The following is a 19,750-nucleotide window of genomic DNA, read 5'->3' on the forward strand; positions in this document are numbered from 1 at the left end:
AGTTTCGCAGCCACAAGCTTCACCAGCCAAGAAGAGTGAACCACACCCCCTTCCGCACCTGCATTCCCCTCCCCCTCCGCCCCCCCACCACGGTCACAGAAGATGCTATCCGACAAGAGTAATCCTCCACAGCAATTAAATCTTTAGGCCTGAATGGGACAAATTTAAAATATACTATGGTATTGGTAACTGTATGTAGTAGTTACTGTATATGTATACATATATAGATATACACACACACCTATATATGTATGATGACTAGAGAGCAACACAATACATAAGAGTTGAGATGCATTCTATATTGACTTGGAGTTTATAGCTAAGTAGGGAGGAGTGTATTGTATTTAACATTTCAGTAATATTTGAATAATATTCTTAATATATGCTTTGATTAAGCTTTCTTTGTTTTGTATAATTTATTATGGGTTATATGTAAGAAGTCATGTCCGTTCCAGGTCAGCTCACTCACTTTCGCTCCTCGTTGGACACTCAGCTCTCACCTGTGGCTGCAAGTAGCTGTTTGCGATGGATAACGGCCACACCCTGATACACCACTTCGACAGGCAAACTAAACCAAGTGAGGGTAGCCAGCGACCTTATACCCAGGTAAGACAGGGAGATGCCTGTCCTAGCATGCAGAGTCATCTCTGGCAGACTGGGTGGATGAGATCTACAGTGAGATCCAGTGGCCAGGGAGGCAGCACTGCAACGCTCCATGGAGAGTGAAGACATCATAGTCGTCCATTGCAACTGAGGAAGACCCCAGGTTGTGACGCTTGTTTGCATCACTTGACCCAGACTTCTGAGGTTGAGAGAGAGGACTTGTCCCAGTGCTTTTCCACTTTTAAAACTCTCCCTCACAGGCTTCCTGTCATTGTTGGATACAACGGACAACCACTATGGACAACCATGTAAGAAGACATGAATGGCATGTGTCATTACGCCATCACATCATATGTGCATGACTCACTAAAGTATAAGCATTATAGACACGTTTTCCCTGGCTCCTGTGTTTTCCTTTTGATTAGTTTCTGGAGTTACAAATCTAAGCAAAATTCATTATCAAATGGGTGGGGATCACAAAATTAACAGCAGCACGTTCACAGGTCTCAATTATAATGGGCAAAACCTGACCGCAACATTTCGATAACTCACATGTACGAAGTTCAAATGTCAAAGTCCAAATTTCAAAGTAAGTTTCTCATCAATGTACGCATATGCCTCCATAAACTACCTCAAGATTCATTTTCTTGCAGGCATTACAGGAAAATAAAGAAATACAATATAATTAATGAAAAACACATACATAACCAAAGACTGAAAAAACAAATGATGTGCAAAAGAAGGCAAATTGTGCAAATAAAAAAGTAAATAAATAATACTGAGAACGTGAGTTGCAGTGTCCTTGAAAACGAGTCCATATGTGTGGAATCAGCACAGGAAAAGAGGTGAAATTGACTTTATATATGCAACTACCAATTCCCTCACAATAATTAATTCAATATTTCTTCAAAACGGAGAACCTTTTATTTCCTCTGTGGCTGAATTCCTTAAGACATCATATCATCACGGAAACACTCCAACACAGAATAAAGCCATTTGGTCCTTGGTATCCATGCCTGTGAGCTCTGTGACCTCTACTCTGCTATGTGCAGAACTGAGGTCGAGGTTGTGGGCCTGCTCCTGCTACTCCAGGTTTTATGTCTGAGGTCTCACTTTTGTTCTCAATGCTATTTTTTTGCTTTTATTGTTTACACAACTTGTTACTTTCTCTCTCTTTCTCGCTTTATGGTCCATTTGGATAAGTCGATGAAGGAGAATGAAAAGAAGGAATGTAAGGTATTGATGTGGATAGAGAATTGGTTGGCAGACAGGAAGCAAAGAGTGGGAATAAATGGGACCTTTTCAGAATGGCAGGCAGTGACTAGTGGGGTACCGCAAGGCTCAGTGCTGGGACCCCAGTTGTTTACAATATATATTAATAACTTAGATGAGGGAATTAAATGCAGCATCTCCAAGTTTGCGGATGACACAAAGCTGGGCGGCAGTGTTAGCTGTGAGGAGGATGCTAAGAGGATGCAGGGTGACTTGGATAGATTAGGTGAGTGGGCAAATTCATGGCAGATGCAATTTAATGTCGATAAATGTGAAGTTATCCACTTTGGTGGCAAAACAGGAAAACAGATTATTATCTAAATGGTGGCGGATTAGGAAAAGGGGAGGTGCAACGAGACCTGGGTGTCATTATACACCAGTCATTGAAAGTGGGCATGCAGGTACAGCAGGCGGTGAAAAAGGCGAATGGTATGCTGGCATTTATAGCAAGAGGATTCGAGTACAAGAGCAGAGAGGTACTACTGCAGTTGTACAAGGCCTTGGTGAGACCACACCTGGAGTATTGTGTGCAGTTTTGGTCCCCTAATCTGAGGAAAGACATCCTTGCCATAGAGGGAGTACAAAGAAGGTTCACCAGATTGATTCCTGGGATGGCAGGACTTTCATATGATGAAAGACTGGATGAACTAGGCTTATACTCGTTGGAATTTAGAAGATTGAGGGGGGATCTGATTGAAACGTATAAAATCCTAAAGGGATTGGACAGGCTAGATGCAGGAAGATTGTTCCCAATGTTGGGGAAGTCCAGAACAAGGGGTCACAGTTTGAGGATAAAGGGGAAGCCTTTTAGGACGGAGATTAGGAAAAACTTCTTCACACAGAGAGTGGTGAATCTGTGGAATTCTCTGCCACAGGAAACTGTTGAGGCCAGTTCATTGGCTATATTTAAGAAGGAGTTAGATATGGCCCTTGTGGCTACGGGGGTCAGGGGGTATGGGGGTAAGGCTGGTACAGGGTTCTGAGTTGGATGATCAGCCATGATCATACTGAATGGCGGTGCAGGCTCGAAGGGCCGAATGGCCTACTCCTGCACCTATTTTCTATGTTTCTATGTAGGAAAGGGACAGGTGAACATGCATTGGAATTTTTGCTTGTTGGTTCCTAACATGCTGCATTACTTCATAGTCTGGAAACTGCACTGTGGCGGACAAGTGGTCAAAAGTGCTCAACGCAACACCAGTACCAGCCTACCGCCATCAAGGACGTACATAGAGGAAGGTGCCGGAAGAAGGCCAGTAACATCATGAAGGATTCCCCCCGCCCCCCACCCCGCTCATGGACTGTTTGCTCCACTCTCACCAGGAGGAGGGTAGGCAACATCCATGCCAGGACCACCAGACTCAAAAACATGTACTCTCCCTGAGTAGTAAGGCTAATCAACCCCTCCATCCACTACCCCACCCCTCTACACCTATAACCACCACTATGTAGAGTGTGATCTACATTTACACTCAGTGGCCACTTTATTAGATATACCTGCTCATTAATGCAAATATCTGATCAGCCAATCATGTGACAACAACTCAATACCTAAAAATATGCAGACGTTATCAAGAGGTTCAGCTGTTGTTCAGGTCAAACATTAGAATGGGGAATAAATATGACTTTGACCATGGAATGATTGTTGGTGCCAGGCAGGGTGAATTGAGTATCTCAGAAACTACTGATCTGGGATTTTCACACACAACCATCTTCAGGGTAAGGGTTTCCAACCTTTTTTATGCCATGGCCCAATACTATTAAGCAAGGGGTCTGTAGAGTTTACAGAGAATGGTGTGAAAAACAAGCAAAAAAAACTAATGAACAGTAGTTCTGTGGGTGAAATGCCTTGTTAATGAGAGAGGTCAGAGGAGAATGGCCAGACTGGTTGAAGCTGATAGGATGGTGACTGTAACTCAAATAACCGCTTGTTACAGCAGTGGTGTGCAGAAAAGCATCTCTGAATGCACAACATGTCGAACCTTGATGTGGACGGGCTTTGGCAGCAGAAGATTATGAACGTACATTTTGTGGCCACTTTATTAGGCACAGGATGTCCGTAATAAAGTGGCTACTGGATGTAGATCTCCTTAGCAAAGTAAGAACAGTATGTTTAAGCCACACTGCCATTCGCCATCTCATTCACCCATGGAGACACTCTCTTACCCAGATATAGTGTGAGTCATTTCTTTTGACCAGGAGGAAATGAGCTCTGGAATTCTACAATGCCTTGAAAGCCAATTTTCATGTTGATAATCCCTAGCAATTCTGCTCTTCTGTCATAACTATGTGCTGGAAATGTGCTTAAATGAGCCAATTGATAAATATTCAAAGGTTCAAAAACATGCTTCAGACCGCCAAACAAAATAGTCAAAAAGGAGCCTTGGGGGATGGTGCCACGCCATTAAAGAGGAGAATTCCCCTCAATGTGTCTTTCATTAACACTACAAAGTGTAAATTGCAAATTGGCTATTTGAGCAGTCAATCTATGGGCATTTTGATCCGCTTATAATCCTCACTCACAATTTCGTTCTCACCGCTCAGCTGTAGGCTGCCAAATAGAGTAACACCTGGTGACCTCCCTCTTTCCTGGGCCTGAGAGGAAATTAAACGTCACTTTTATAAAATGTATCATGTGAAAATTAATAACATCTAGCACAAAAGAAACTTGACACATTTTATTTTGAAACGAGAATAATAGCTGTAACTGCAAAGCGTTATCAATGGAATTATAATTTGTTCCAACTTCAGTCATTTTTCCGTAAATGCTCTGAAATACTTGGGGGTGCGCACACAGTATAAGCAGAGAGGGGGGCTGAAACTGAAACGTGGGTCAGATTATTCTGCAATCTGGTTTTGCTCTAAAGTGAAATTAAAACAAATGTCAGATCTTGTTAGAGTAAAGCTAAGCATCCTGGGGAAAAAAAGAATATGTGAAAAGGCACGAGCATCGGGTAAACCTGCACTTAGCAAACTGAAGAATTATTCTAAAATGATATCTTAACACTTTTGCCCCTGGAATTACTTTAACATGGATAAGGTTAGGCTCATAATTAGGCTATATGATCATAAAACATAGAAGCAGAATTAAGCCACCTGAGTCTGCTCTGCCATTCCATTATGTCTGATTTAGTATCCCTCTCAATCCCATTCACCTGCCTTCTCCCCATAACCTTTGATGTCCTGACCAACCAAGAACCTATCAACTCCACTTTAAATATTCACAATGAGTTGGCTCTCACAGCCATCCATAGCAATGAATCCCACAGATGCACCATCAACTGGCAAAAGAAATCCCTCCTCATCTCTGTTCTAAAAGGATGTCCCTCTAATCTGAAGCCATGCCCTCTGGTAATAGACTCACCCACTATAGGCAACATCCTCTCCACATACTCTTGTCTAGGCCTTTTAATATTCAACAGCTTCCAATGAGATTCCCCTTCATTCTTCCAGTGAGTACAGGCCCAAAGCCATCGAATGCTCTTCACATTCATTCACATATTCATTCTTGTGAGCCTCCTCTGGAATGCCCCCAATGTCAGAGCATCTTTTCTTAGATAACGCCCCCAAAATTGCTCACAATACTCCAAGTGGAGCAGGTGAAAGTAGATGGAGCTTAGGAGGACGGTGGCACCTAACGATGACTCCTTCGCTTGCATCTTCAGAAACAGCTCTATTTCCACCTTTAATATCTCTATTTTCCCCTTTCAGGGTTCTTTTGAAGACCCGGACCTGGAGTTACATGATGACTACGGTTCTTTGCCGAAATGGGATTCATGACTGGCCGCTATTCGATATACCAAGGGTGCGGCCTAGGAGAGTAGCACGCCTTCAGGGTTCCAGGAAGTAAGTGCCTCCGCAGGAAATTGGTTTGTTGTGGGAAATGGAAGTTCGAAAGCAGCAAGCTGGCTGCTGGCTGTGTGCCCAGAAACCCAAGTTCTTTGGGCACAGAGCTGGAAAAAAGCGACGCAACAGACTTTTAGCATCGTAAATTCAGCGAGTTGTTTGTTATGTCTCCCCTCTCGCTGTGAAACAGGGATACCCCTTTTTCCCTTATTAGGGAGAGAGAGAGAGCCTGTAGTACATCGAATTACCAGGTGAGCGAGTAGTCTTTGGGGTACTGCAAGTCTGTGTCTTTATTGACGCTTTGTCACACGCTTGAGTGCTTCGTGGGGAGTGCTGACGCTTTTTTTGCTGGTGGGGGAGGGGGGATCATTGCTTTGCTGCTGCTTATGCATGGGGGGAACTGGGGGGGCTTTGGGGTTCTAACATTTAACTGTCATTTATTCTTTAGGGCACTCCTCTGTTTTCGTGGATGGCTGTGAAGAAAAAGAATTTCAGGATGTATATTGTATACATTTCTCTGACATTAAATGTACCTTTGAAACCTTTGAAACTTTGAAAGTGTGGTCTGACCAAAGCCTTATAAAGTCACGGCATCACGTCCTTGCTCTTACAATCTGGTCCTCTTGAAATGGATGCTAACATTGCATTTGCCTTCCTTACTACTGCCTCAACCTGCAAGTGAACCTTCAGGGAATCCTGCACAAATACTTTTGCATCTCTGATTTTGGTGTTTTCTCCCCATTTAGAAAGTAGTTCATGCCTCTATTCCTTCCATCAAAATGCAAGATCGTACACTTCCCTACACTATATTCCCTCTGCCATTTCTTTGGCCATTCTCCCAATCTGTCCAAGACCTTCTGCAGACTTCCTGCTTCCTCAAGGCTACATGTCCTGCCATCAATTCGGTCATCCAAATTGGTGACATATAACATAAGTGGTCCTAATACTGGCCCTAGCAGAATACCACGTGTCACCAGCAGCCAACCAGAATAGGCCCACTTTATTCTGACTCTTCGCCTCCTGCCAGCAGCTAATCTTCTGTCCATGCTGGTATCTTTCCTTTAATACCATGGGCTCTTCCTTTTTAAGTAGCCTCATGTGCCTCAATTTGTCAAAGACCTTCTGAAAATCCAAGTAAACAATATCCACTGACTCTCCTTTGTCTTTCTGCATGCTATTTCCTCAAAGAATTCCTATAGATTTGTCAGGCAAGATTTCCCTTTAAGAAAACTCATGCTGACTTTGTCCTACTTTATCATGATCTCCAAGTATCCCTAAACTTCATCCTTAATAATGGGCTCCAACATTTTCCCAACCTCCGAAGTCAGACTGACTAGCCTATAATTCCTTTTCTTCTGCCTCCCTCCCTTCTTGGAGTGACATTTGCAATTTTCCAGTCCTCCAGAACCATTCCAGAATCTAGTGATTCTCAAAAAATCATTGCTAATGTCTCCTCAATTGCTTCAGCTATACCTTTCAGTATCCTGGGAAATAGTCCATCTGGTCCAGGTGACTTATCTACCTTCAGAACTTTCAGCTTCCCAAGCACCTTGTCCTTATTAATAGCAACACTCAATTCTGTCCCCTGACACTATTGAATTTCTGACATTCTGCTAGTGTCTTCTACAGTGAATTCTGATGCAAAATATTTATTAAGTCCATCCACTATTTCCTTATCCCCCATTACTACTTCTTAGCGTCATTTTCCAGTAGTCCAATATCCAATATCTTGCCCCTCTTTTTATATGTCTGAAAAACTTCTGGTATCCTCTCATAATTGGTTAGCTTCCCTTCATAATTTATCTTTTCTCTCCTTATGGTTTTTTTAGTTGCCTTCCATTGTTCTGTTCAAGCTTTCCAATCCTCCAACATCCCACTTTTGTTACATTATATGCCCTCTCTTTTGTTTTTATGCTATCTTTGACTTCCCTTGATACCCACAGTTGCCTCACCTTTTCCTTTAGAATACTACTTCATCTTCAGGATATATCTGTCCTGCGGCTTCTGAATTGACCTCAGAAGCTCCATTCAGAGCTGTTCTGCTATTATCATGGAGAGTGTCCCCTTCCAAACAACTTAGGCCAGCTCCTCTCTCACGTGCACATAATTTCCCTTACTCCACTGTAATACTGATACATCTGACTTTATCTTCTTCCTCTCAAACTGCAGGGTAATGAGGCATATTATGATCACTAGCTCCCAAGGGTTCCTTTACCTTAAGCTGTGCAATCAAATCTGTTTCAACACACAACATCCAATCCAGAACTGCCTTTACCCTAGTGGCTCAACCACAAGGTGCTCTGAAAATCCTGCTTGTAGGATTCCACAAGTTCCCTCTCTTGAGATCCAGCACCAACCTGATTTTCTCAATCTAACTGCATATTGAAATCCTCTATGACTATTTTAACATTGATTTTTTTGCATGCCTTTTCTATTTCCTGTTGAAATTTATATCCCACATTCTGGCCTCTGTTCAGGGGCCTACATATATCTCCCATCAGGGTCTTTTTACCTTTTAAATTTCTTAACTCTACCCACAACGATTCTACATCTTCCGATATTATGTCATGTCTTTCTAAGAATTTGATTTAATTTGTTACCAACAGAGCCACCCCATCCCTTCTACCTATCTGCTTGTCCATTTGATACAAGGTGTATGCTTGGATGTTAAACTGCTGACCATAAGTCCACTAGACACAGAAACAGAATTAGGCCATTTGGGCTGATTAAGTCTATCTAATCCATTCGATCATGACTATTTATTGTTTCTTTAGCCCTATTTTCCTCATAACCTTTGACACCCCTGCTAATCATGGATAGATCATTGTCCGCTTTAAATATCTCTAATGACTTGGCCTTTACAGCCCTCCATGGCAATGACTTCGATACCTCTGGCTAAAGAAGTTCCTCCTCATCTCATGTTCTAAAGGGACATCCTTCTAATCTGAGGCTGTGCCCTGTGGTCTTAGACTCATCCACATCCACTCTATCTAGGCCTTTACTTACAACGGTTCATTGCTGGCAGAATCTATGTGGAAAGGTGGCAAGCTGAAGTGTAAGAAAACTTAGTCATAGTCATAGTCATACTTTATTGATCCCGGGGGAAATTGGTTTTCGTTACAATTGCACCATAAATAATAAATAGTAATAGAACCATAAATAGTTAAATAGTAATATGTAAAATTATGCCAGTAAATTATGAAATAAGTCCAGGACCAGCCTATTGGCTCAGGGTGTCTGACCCTCCAAGGGAGGAGTTGTAAAGTTTGACGGCCACAGGCAGGAATGACTTCCTATGATGCTCTGTGTTGCATCTCGGTGGAATGAGTCTCTGGCTGAAAGTACTCCTGTGCCCAACCAGTACATTATGTAGTGGATGGGAGACATTGTCCAAGATGGCATGCAACTTGGACAGCATCCTCTTTTCAGACACCACCGTCAGAGAGTCCAGTTCCATCCCCACAACATCACTGGCCTTATGAATGAGTTTGTTGATTCTGTTGGTGTCTGCTACCCTCAGCCTGCTGCCCCAGCACACAACAGCAAACATGATAGCACTGGCCACCACAGACTCGTAGAACATCTTCAGCATCGTCCGGCAGATGTTAAAGGACCTCAGTCTCCTCAGGAAATAGAGACAGCTCTGTCCCTTCTTGTAGACAGCCTCAGTTTTCTTTGACCAGTCCAGTTTATTGTCAATTCATATCCCCAGGTATTTGTAATCCTCCAACATGTCCACGCTGACCCCCTGGATGGAAACAGGGGTCACCGGTACCTTAGCTCTCCACAGGTCTACCACCAGCTCCTTAGTCTTTTTCACATTAAGCTAGAGAGAACATTTAGAGTAGAATTTAGGTCAGCTCAATGCCCAGGTCCAAGTTTCCACTTCACACTAGTTCTGGAACCCATTTAATGGCAAGGCCTACTCTGTGCTTCAGGGTCCAGTCTGAGTGAACAGGAAATGGAGGAATTTAGCAGGTCAGGCAGCATCCATGGAGAAGAATAAATATTTGATGTTTTGGGCTGAGACCCTTCGTCAGGACTGGAAAGGATGAGTGCAAAAGTCAGAATAAGAATGTGGGGGAAGGCGGAGGAGTACAAGCTGGTAGGTGATGAGTGAAACCAGCTGAGGGGGAGTAGGGGTGAAGCAAGAAGCTGCCAAGTGATAGGTAGAAGAGGTGAAGGGGTGAAGAAGAATGAATCTGAGAGGACCATGGCAGAAAAAGGAGAAGGAGGGGCACCAGAAGGAGATCTTTCATTCAGCAGTCTTTCACTGGCACAGGCTACAATTTCAAAGAGCTCTTACTTTTAATAGATTGCAACATGTATGATGAGCTGTGAGTTTCTGTAGATTCCCATTCTTCTCCGGTCTACCTCTCAATAGAGTTAGGCCTATGTTCATGAAGTTATAGGTTTTCTGGATAAAGCTGATGCTGTGAAGGACAGTGGTTTTTAAGAGCAGACAAGAAGAAATTCTGTTCATAATCCTGACTGAGACCATGGGAAAGGTTTGTCTTAAAGAGTGACCGATGGGATTTTGAATTAAACCATTTAGTTTTTAATATGCTTTTTCTGAATGATCTACATCCTTGCTTTTCATGTCCAGAGGATGAGCCTAAATGGCTGATGTAACGTATGGATCTATTTCTTTTAGCACAATGACCCCCATTAGCACTACTTATTGACTGATAACTTGCTCATGTTGTTCTCCCTCTACAAAGTGAATATACCAGTAAACCACACCTCCACGTATGTGCTTTTATTTGATTGATACGTTGTTGTAAAGACACAATAAATTGGTGATGAGTACAAACCTGTATGTTGGTGAATATCATCAAATGTACTGACAGTTATGAGACGACAGAATTCAGAGAAATAGAGAGAGACAGTGAGAGGAAAGAGTTAATCAGTACGGAGAAAGCCATCACAGACACTAACAAAGAGATATGTGAGTAATAGTGCATGGTACACAGTGAGAGATGCACAACTAGCAAAGTTAAAGTGAAAGTAATATGATGATGACCTTAGCTGGGAAAGTCGGTGAATTTGGTTGTGCTAATGAGGACTGGGCATCGTCTGTTGAGAGGGTTGCACTGTATTGTAATGTGAATGACATAGATGAGGTAAAGAAAGTGTCCACGCTTCTTAGCTTAATGGGTGCTTAATCATATAAGCTCTCACACAACTTAGTAATTCCTGAAAAGCCAGAAAGCAAGACATTCAACAAAATTGTTACAATTTTACAAAACCACTTGAGCCCTAAACCCTAGTAATAGCTGAGAAATTTAGACTTTACAAAAGGAATCAGTCAAAGGATGAAAGCATTTCTAAGTACATTGTAGAACGGCGTAAACTTTCCTTGTACTATGACTTTAGAGATGGATTTTCTGATGCATTAAGGGACAGGCTTGTATATGGCATGCATAGTCAAAACACTCAAAAGAAGCTACCATCAGAAAGAGACCTAATCTTAGAATGGGCGTTGACTATTGCAATATCGTTAGAGACCGCAGCAAAGGATGCAAAAGAACTACAGGAAAAGAGTTCAGAATGTGAAATGCACAAAATGTGCCTGAATGGTACAAAAAGCCAAATATGTTATTGATGTGGAAAATCCTCCCATTATACAAATGACTGGTTGTTCTCAGAAAAAAATTACATGAAGTGTCACAGACAACACCACATATAGTAAGTGTGCAAGTCAGACAAAAACCACAACCAAAAAGAAAAACCACATAGAGTGAAAAGTTTCAAACACAAAACCAAACAAATGCATGAAGTGACTCAGTGTGCAACAGAATCAGACAACACAGAATCTGACAAAGGTGAGCTGTCATGCCTCGAACTGCGTCGCATTAAAACCATAAGACCTTGAGACATAGGAGTAGAATTAGGCCATTCAGCCCATCGAATCTGCTCCACCATTCTGTCGTGGCTGATCCTGGATCCCACTTAACCCCATACATCTGCCTTCTCACCATATCCTTTGATGCCCTGACCGACCAGGAAATGATCAACTTCCACCTTAAATATATGCATGGACTTGGCCTCCACCGCAGTCTGTGGCAGAGCATTCCACAGATAAATTGTTACAATTATTGAAGCAGATTACAAAATTATATGGGTCACGATAGATGTGTCTGGTGTAAAACTGAAAATGGGGCTGGATACAGGGTCAGCTTTGTCCATAATTCCAGAGGCTGATTACAACAGCCTGTTTTCTAAGCTACCATTATAAATTATCTCGGTGATGCTAAAGGCCTACACAAGCAAAAAAGTGTCTCCCAAAGGCAAACTGAATGTAAATGTGATGTACAGAGGTAAACATAGAAACATAGAAACATAGAAACATAGAAAATAGGTGCAGGAGTAGGCCATTCGGCCCTTCGAGCCTGCACCGCCATTTATTATGATCATGGCTGATCATCCAACTCAGAACCCCGCCCCAGCCTTCCCTCCATACCCCCTGACCCCTGTAGCCACAAGGGCCATATCTAACTCCCTCTTAAACATAGCCAATGAACTGGCCTCAACAGTTTGCTGTGGCAGAGAATTCCACAGATTCACCACTCTCTGTGTGAAGAAGTTTTTCCTAATCTCCGTCCTAAAAGGCTTCCCCTCTATCCTCAAACTGTGACCCCTCGTTCTGGACTTCCCCAACATCGGGAACAATCTTCCTGCATCTAGCCTGTCCAATCCCTTTAGGATCTTATACGTTTCAATCAGATCCCCCCTCAATCTTCTAAATTCCAACGAGTACAAGCCCAGTTCATCCAGTCTTTCTTCATATGAAAGTCCTGCCATCCCAGGAATCAATCTGGTGAACCTTCTTTGTACTCCCTCTATGGCAAAGATGTCTTTCCTCAGATTAGGGGACCAAAACTGCACACAATACTCCAGGTGTGGTCTCACCAAGGGTGCCAGCATACCATTCGCCTTTTTCACCGCCTGCTGTACCTGCATGCCCACTTTCAATGACTGGTGTATAATGACACCCAGGTCTCGTTGCACCTCCCTTTTTCCTAATCGGCCACCATTCAGATAATAATCTGTTTTCCTATTTTTGCCACCAAAGTGGATAACTTCACATTTATCCACATTAAATTGCATCTGCCATGAGTTTGCCCACTCACCCAACCTATCCAAGTCACCCTGCATCCTCTTAGCATCCTCCTCACTACTAACACTGCCACCCAGCTTCGTGTCATCCGCAAACTTGGAGATGCTGCATTTAATTCCCTCATCCAAGTCATTAATACATATTGTAAACAACTGGGGTCCCAGCACTGAGCCTTGCGGTACCCCACTAGTCACCGCCTGCCATTCTGAAAAGGTCCCGTTTATTCCCACAGCAGTTGTGTTGAAAAATGGAGGGCCAGCATTTTGGGCATGAATGGCTGAGAAAAAATCCAACTGTACTGGCACACGATCAGATCTCTCAATGTGTCATCAACAGGCAACTGCAGCCCAACAGTAGCACTAACCAGAGACTGTCACAGCTGTTTAATGCAAATCAGAAGGTGTTTGAGAATGGAATAGTTAAACAGATCAAAGACTTGGCCAAAAGCTGTTTGAGATGCCTAAAAGTTCAAAACTCACCCTCAAGGGCTGTGTTACAACCATGGGAGCGGCCGTCATCACCATGGCAAAGAATACATATTGTCTTTGCTGGGCCATTCATGGACTCCATATTTCTGATTGCTGTTGATGCTCATTCAAAGAGGCCGGAGCTAATACTAATGAAATCAACCACATCAGAAATGATTGGTTCCACTCTGAGGACTACATTCTTCAGAAAGGGCTTACCAGAACAAATTGTGAGTGACAACGGAGCACAATACATGTTAGAAAGTTCAGAATATTCATGAAAAAAATGGCATCAGATACTTCAAGTCAGCTCCTCACTACCCAGCAATGAATGTGTTAGCTGAAAAGCTTATCCAAACCTTTAAGAAGTCCATTAAAGCAATGGACAAGGAGGACATTTCTCTACAGCACAGGGTGGAAAATTTCCTTTTTGTGTATCAGAAATCTGTTCATATGTCGACAAATCAAACACTTGCAATGCTGTTCATGAACAGGAATCTGAGATCTCGCATAGACCTCCTGAAACCAGATCTACAGAGAGAAGTGCAGAATAAACAGTTCAGCCTGTTGCCAAGTGAATCAGCAAGGAACTTAGAAGTTAGACAGGAAGTCCTAACTTGTGATTACCGAGAAGACAAGTGGACACCCGATAGATAGCTACAAGAAGTGGACCACTGATGTACACAGTGCATGTTGGAGATCAGACATGGAGACATCGTGTGGTCCAGATACTGGAAGCTCAGCCGAAGAACACACCTGAGTCGACTGCATTCAACAAGCCGGACACTTTACAGCCACTGGACTTACCTCTTAGTGACGATCATGCCACTCACACCAATGTAACACCTGCAATAGAAAAAGTGGTCTTTGACAAGACACCTGCCAAACCTGATACCACTCCACAGATACTGGGGTGCTAGCCTGAAAGAAACAGAGTGCCACCCAAAAGACTGAATATTTTGTACAGTGAAGTTAGTTATAGACTGTTACCTAAAAAGAGAAAAATCAAGAAAGCACTATTATTGTGAATGCATGTTTATTTGATTATTGTTTGTGAAAGGGAAATTGAATGTTTTGTTACATATACAGTTTTACATTATATTAATCTAAAGGGGGAGGAAGTGTAATGTATGGATCTATTTCTTTTTGCACAATAACTCCCCTACCACTACTTATCGACTGGTAACTTACTCATGCACATTGATCTGTTGTTTTCTCTCTCTCTACAAGTGAATACACCAATTAACCTCACCTCCGCATGCATGTTTTACAGTTGAAGCCATGGGTCTGTGGGTCTGTAAATCCACTGGAGATGCTGGAGGCTGGAGGAGGCTTGTCCTGGGGTTGGAGTCCTGTCTGTGGGTGTGATTGTGTGGATGGATGGGTGGGAGAGAGGATCATAGCTTTTTATGCTATTGTTTTGTTGCTGTTATGATGTTGTTGTTGCTAATGTTGTTCTGCTTACGTAGGCACACTATGTTGGCGCTGGAATGTGTGGCAAAACTGGCAGGTATACACCCAGCGCATTTATTTGTTTGTTTGTTTATTTGTTTACAGCGCAGAGTAGGTCCTTCTGACCTTTCGAGTCACGCTGCACCAGCAATCCACGACAAACCTAATTCACCATAACCCGATCATGGGACAATTTACAATGGCCAATCAACCTGCCTGGTATGTCTTTGGACTAAGGGAGCAAACCGGAGAACCTGGAGAATACTCCTGCATTCCATGTCGAGGATGAACAGAGAGTCCTTACAGGGCAGCAGCAGAGCTGAACATCAGACTCCTAAATATCCCGACCTGTTATAGTGTCGCGCCAACCACTACATTACCGTGGCGCCCTTACTTAGATTGCGTTAGTTGTTAATGTAAACAATGCACTTCACTGTATATTTTGAAGTATATGTGATAAATAAATGCATCTGAATCTGGGTGTAATTTATTTGATTTTTCAGAAAGAATTTTAATATATAGAACTACGACATTTGAGAGGATTTTTCTCATAATCTCAGTCAGGATCCTGGATGAATTTTCTCCTTGTACACTCTTAAAAACCAGTGTCCTTCACAGTCTCTGATTTATCATAAAGAAGGCCCTAGGGCACGGGTTCCCAACCTGGGGTCCACAGACTCCTCGGTTAACGGTGGGGCTCCATGGCATAAAGAAAGCAATCAGACAGCAAAATGCAAAAGTGGCTTTGCAGTGGAGATAGAACATGAGGTTAAATAAGGCAATCTTTGTATCAGAGACATGTACGTGCATAGGGTCAATATTGGCTGTCATTCATTCACTCTGTTTACAAAGTATCGGATGGATGGGAGTTCCACTCTACCATAATAATGATATCCATGTTTTGGTGTCCTCATTCAGAGAAAATGGTAATTGTATTGTCACCATGTAAAGATTCTTGCAGAACAGTTGTTGCCCTACATCCATTGGGCTTCCGGACCGACGTGGATGGCTTCACTTTCCTCAGCACTGAACTGACTCACAGCCTGTGGACACACTTTTGGAGCCTCGGCAGCTCATGTTCAGATTAATTGATTCATTTTTTTTTATTATGTGCTCGATTTGCACATTGGATATTCGTTGGTCTTTGGTATGCATTGTTTTTCATGGGTTCTATTGAATTTCCTTACTTTCCTGAGGCTGCCTGCAAGAAACGGAATCTCAAGGCTGTATATGGCATACATACTTCAATAATAAATTTACTCTGTACTTTGTATTATTACATCAGAAGAATATGTGGGGATGTTGGACATAATATTCCATTGTACATCATTCATGAAGACCCTGGAGAGACTTGTTCTGGAGCTGCTCCGGCCTATGGTCAGGCCACACTTAGATCCCCTCCAGTTCACCTTCCAGCCCCGACTACGAGTTGAGGATGCCACCGTCTACCTGCTGAACCGTGTCTACGCCCACCTGGACAAGCCAGTGAGCACTGTGAGGGTCATGTTTTTTGACTTCTCCAGTGCGTTCAACACCATCTGCCCTGCTCTGCTGGGGGAGAAGCTGACAGCGATGCAGGTGGATGCTTTCCTGGTGTCATGGGTTCTTGATTACCTAACTGGCAGACCACAGTACGTGTGCTTGCAACACTGTGTGTCCGACAGAGTGATCAGCAGCACTGGGGCTCCACAGGGGACTGTCTTGTCTCTCTTTCTCTTCACCATTTACGCCTCGGACTTCAGCTACTGCACAGAGTCTTGTCATCTTCAGAAGTTTTCAGATGACTCTGCCATAGTTGGATGCATCAGCAAGGGAGATGAGGCTGAGTACAGGGCTACGGTAGGAAACTTTGTCACATGGTGTGAGCAGAATTACCTGCAGCTTAATGTGAAAAAGACTAAGCAGCTGGTGGTAGACCTGAGGAGAGCTAAGGTACCAGTGACCCCTGTTTCCATCCGGGGGTCAGTGTGGTCATGGTGGAAGATTACAAATACCTGGGGATACGAATTGACAATAAACTGGACTGGTAAAAGAACACTGAGGCTATCTACAAGAAGGGTCAGAGCCGTCTCTATTTCCTGAGGAGACTGAGGTCCTTTAACATCTGCCGGACGATGCTGAGGATGTTCTACGAGTCTGTGGTGGCCAGTGCTATCATGTTTGCTGTTGTGTGCTGGGGCAGCAGGCTGAGGGTAGCAGACACCAACAGAATCAACAAACTCATTCGTAAGGCCAGTGATGTTGTGGGGATGGAACTGGACTCTCTGATGGTGGTGTCTGAAAAGAGGATGCTCTCCAAGTTGCATGTTATCTTGGACAATGTCTCCCATCCACTACATAATGTACTGGGTGGGCACAGGAGTACGATCAGCCAGAGACTCATTCCACCGAGATGCAACACAGAGCGTCATGGGAAGTCATTCCTGCCTGTGGCCATCAAACTTTACAACTCCTCCCTTGGAGGGTCAGACACCCTGAGCCAATAGGCTGGTCCTGGACTTATTTCATAATTTACTGGCATAATTTACATATTACTATTTAACTATTTATGGTTCTATTACTATTTATTATTTATGGTGCAACTGTAATGAAAACCAATTTCCCCCGGGATCAATAAAGTATAACTATGACTATGACTACTATGCCTATCATTATTGATGCCTTGTGAAGGAGTCAACAAATGAAAAATAATTATACCAAACATGGAGATTTAAATTGTCAAGTATAATTTGCCAGGGCAGCCATTTATTTTGTTGATCATAAAGCTGTGAACCAGAACCTTAACATAGTTGGTGGTGCATTTTAAGTTCAAGCTCAAGTTTATTGTCTCTCCAACCGTACAGTGTTCCTCCAGACAACGGTGCTCAATGCAATGCATGTAATTCGTGCACTTTGCCACAAATGAATTAACAAACAATAAAATATCTTCCAGAAGATTTAGCATAAGCTGCATTTCTATCACAAGTTAAAAAATGAACAGGACGACGCTACTGGCACTTCATTAGTGATGAGGCTTCACTTACAAAGCGCCAATAGCGTCATGCCATTTACTTTTTAAAGGGGGCAGGGAGTTCAGTAGTCCTACAGTCCGGGGGAAGGGCCTGTTTTTCACCCTAACAGTCTTTGTCCTAAAGCTATGGTGCCTTCTGCCTGATGGTAAGGTGTCAAAGAGATTGTGGGACCGATTAGAGGGATCTTTGACAATTCTAAAGGCCCTGCATATGCAGTGCTCCTGATAAAGATCATGGATGTGGAAAAGAGACCCCAATGATCCTCTCAGCAACCCTTGCAATCCTTTGTAGGGACTTGTGGTCAGATGCCTTGGAATTCCTGAACCAGACGGTGATGCAGCAGGTCAGCATTCTCATAAAAATTGGTTAGAATTGGGGAGCGGGGGCTCACTCACCTCAACCTCGCCAGGAAGTGGAGACACTGCTGTGCTTTCTTGACTAAAGAGTTCAATTTCAAGTTAGTTGTCATCTGTCTACACGTTTATACAGCCAAATGGAACAACATTCCTCCAGACCACGATGCACCCAATACATGTATCACACACGGCACATAAAGCAAAATACTACCCTAATTAAGTTACTAAAATATTATTCAAAACACATGTGAAGTGTGCAGCAAGGTAAACAATAGATTAAACAGGTGCAGGTGGTGTTGAGAGACCAGGAGAGATCATCTGTTAGGTGCAATCCCAGAAAACTGGTACTCTCTCCATGGAGGAGCTGTTTATATGCAGTGAGGAGTGGTCAGCCTGCACCTTCCTAAAGTCCACAATCACCTCTTTAGTCTTGTCCACATTGAGACTCAAGTTGTTGTGCGCACGCCATTCTACAAACCGCTCTGCCTCCCCTCTGCGCCGTCTCGTTGTGGTTGTTGATGAGGCCATCCGCAGTTATGTCACCGATGAAATTGATAATTCGGTTTGAGCTGGGTCCAGCAGTACAGTCAGGCCGTGCGTCAGCAGCATGAACAGAAGCAGGCTGTGCACGCAGCCCTGGGGGGCCCAGCATAATGAAGCTAGAGACGTTGCTGCCAACACGCACTGGCTTTGGCCTTTCTGTCAAGAAGGTCAAGATCCAATTATAGAGAAACTGGATAATTGTGAATGCATGATAAAATGAGATAGAATAAGAAATAAACAACCTCTCTGATGTTGGCAGTGTGCTGCTCACATGGTGCGATAATCATCAGTGTTGGACTTTGTGGGAGGGAAGGGTCAGATTGGTCTTGGAGTCGATACAGCTTCATGGGCCAAAGGGCCTGCACTGTGCTGTACTGTTCTGTGTTCTAAATTTTAATTTGGAGGTCTGAGTGTGATTTTGGTCACTGTACTTGGGGAAGGATGAGTTTGCCTTGGATTCAGTGCAATGTTAACTCACTAAACTGCTTCCTATGATGAGATGATCATATTTTGATGAGAGGTTGAAGAACATTAACCCCACTCACAGGCCACTCATTGTGACATACAGGATTTTGAAAAGACGTGACAAGGGAACGCCAGAGCTGCTTCTAGTTGGAAAATCTAAAATTATGAATCAAAGTCTCACCCCAGGGTATCGGTCATTTCTGACTGAGATGAGGGGAAAAAGCAGTTTTGCATCAAGTAAATGACACAAAAGTGTTGGAGAAACTAACAGGTCAAGTGGCATCTATGTGGAGAGGTATAAATGTTAGCATTTCAGGCCAGAACCCTTCATCAGTACTGGAAAGGAAGGGGAAAGAAGCAAGTATAAGAGAGGGGGGAGGGGATGAGAGCCACCAGGTGAGGGGGCTGAAGTGAGAAATTGGGAGGTGGAAGGTGAAAATGGTAAAAAGCTGAAAAAGAAGGGATCCGATTGAGGAGGAGAGTGGACCACGGGAGAAATAAAAGGAGGGGCATCAGAGGGAGGTGATAGGCAAGTGAGAAGAAGAGAAGAGGCTAGAGGGGAGTCAGAATGGGGACTGGAGAAAGACAGAAAGGGGAAGGGGAGAAATTACTGGA

Source organism: Mobula hypostoma, chromosome 6 (assembly GCF_963921235.1).
Source record: "Mobula hypostoma chromosome 6, sMobHyp1.1, whole genome shotgun sequence".
NCBI classification, from domain to species: domain Eukaryota; kingdom Metazoa; phylum Chordata; class Chondrichthyes; order Myliobatiformes; family Myliobatidae; genus Mobula; species Mobula hypostoma.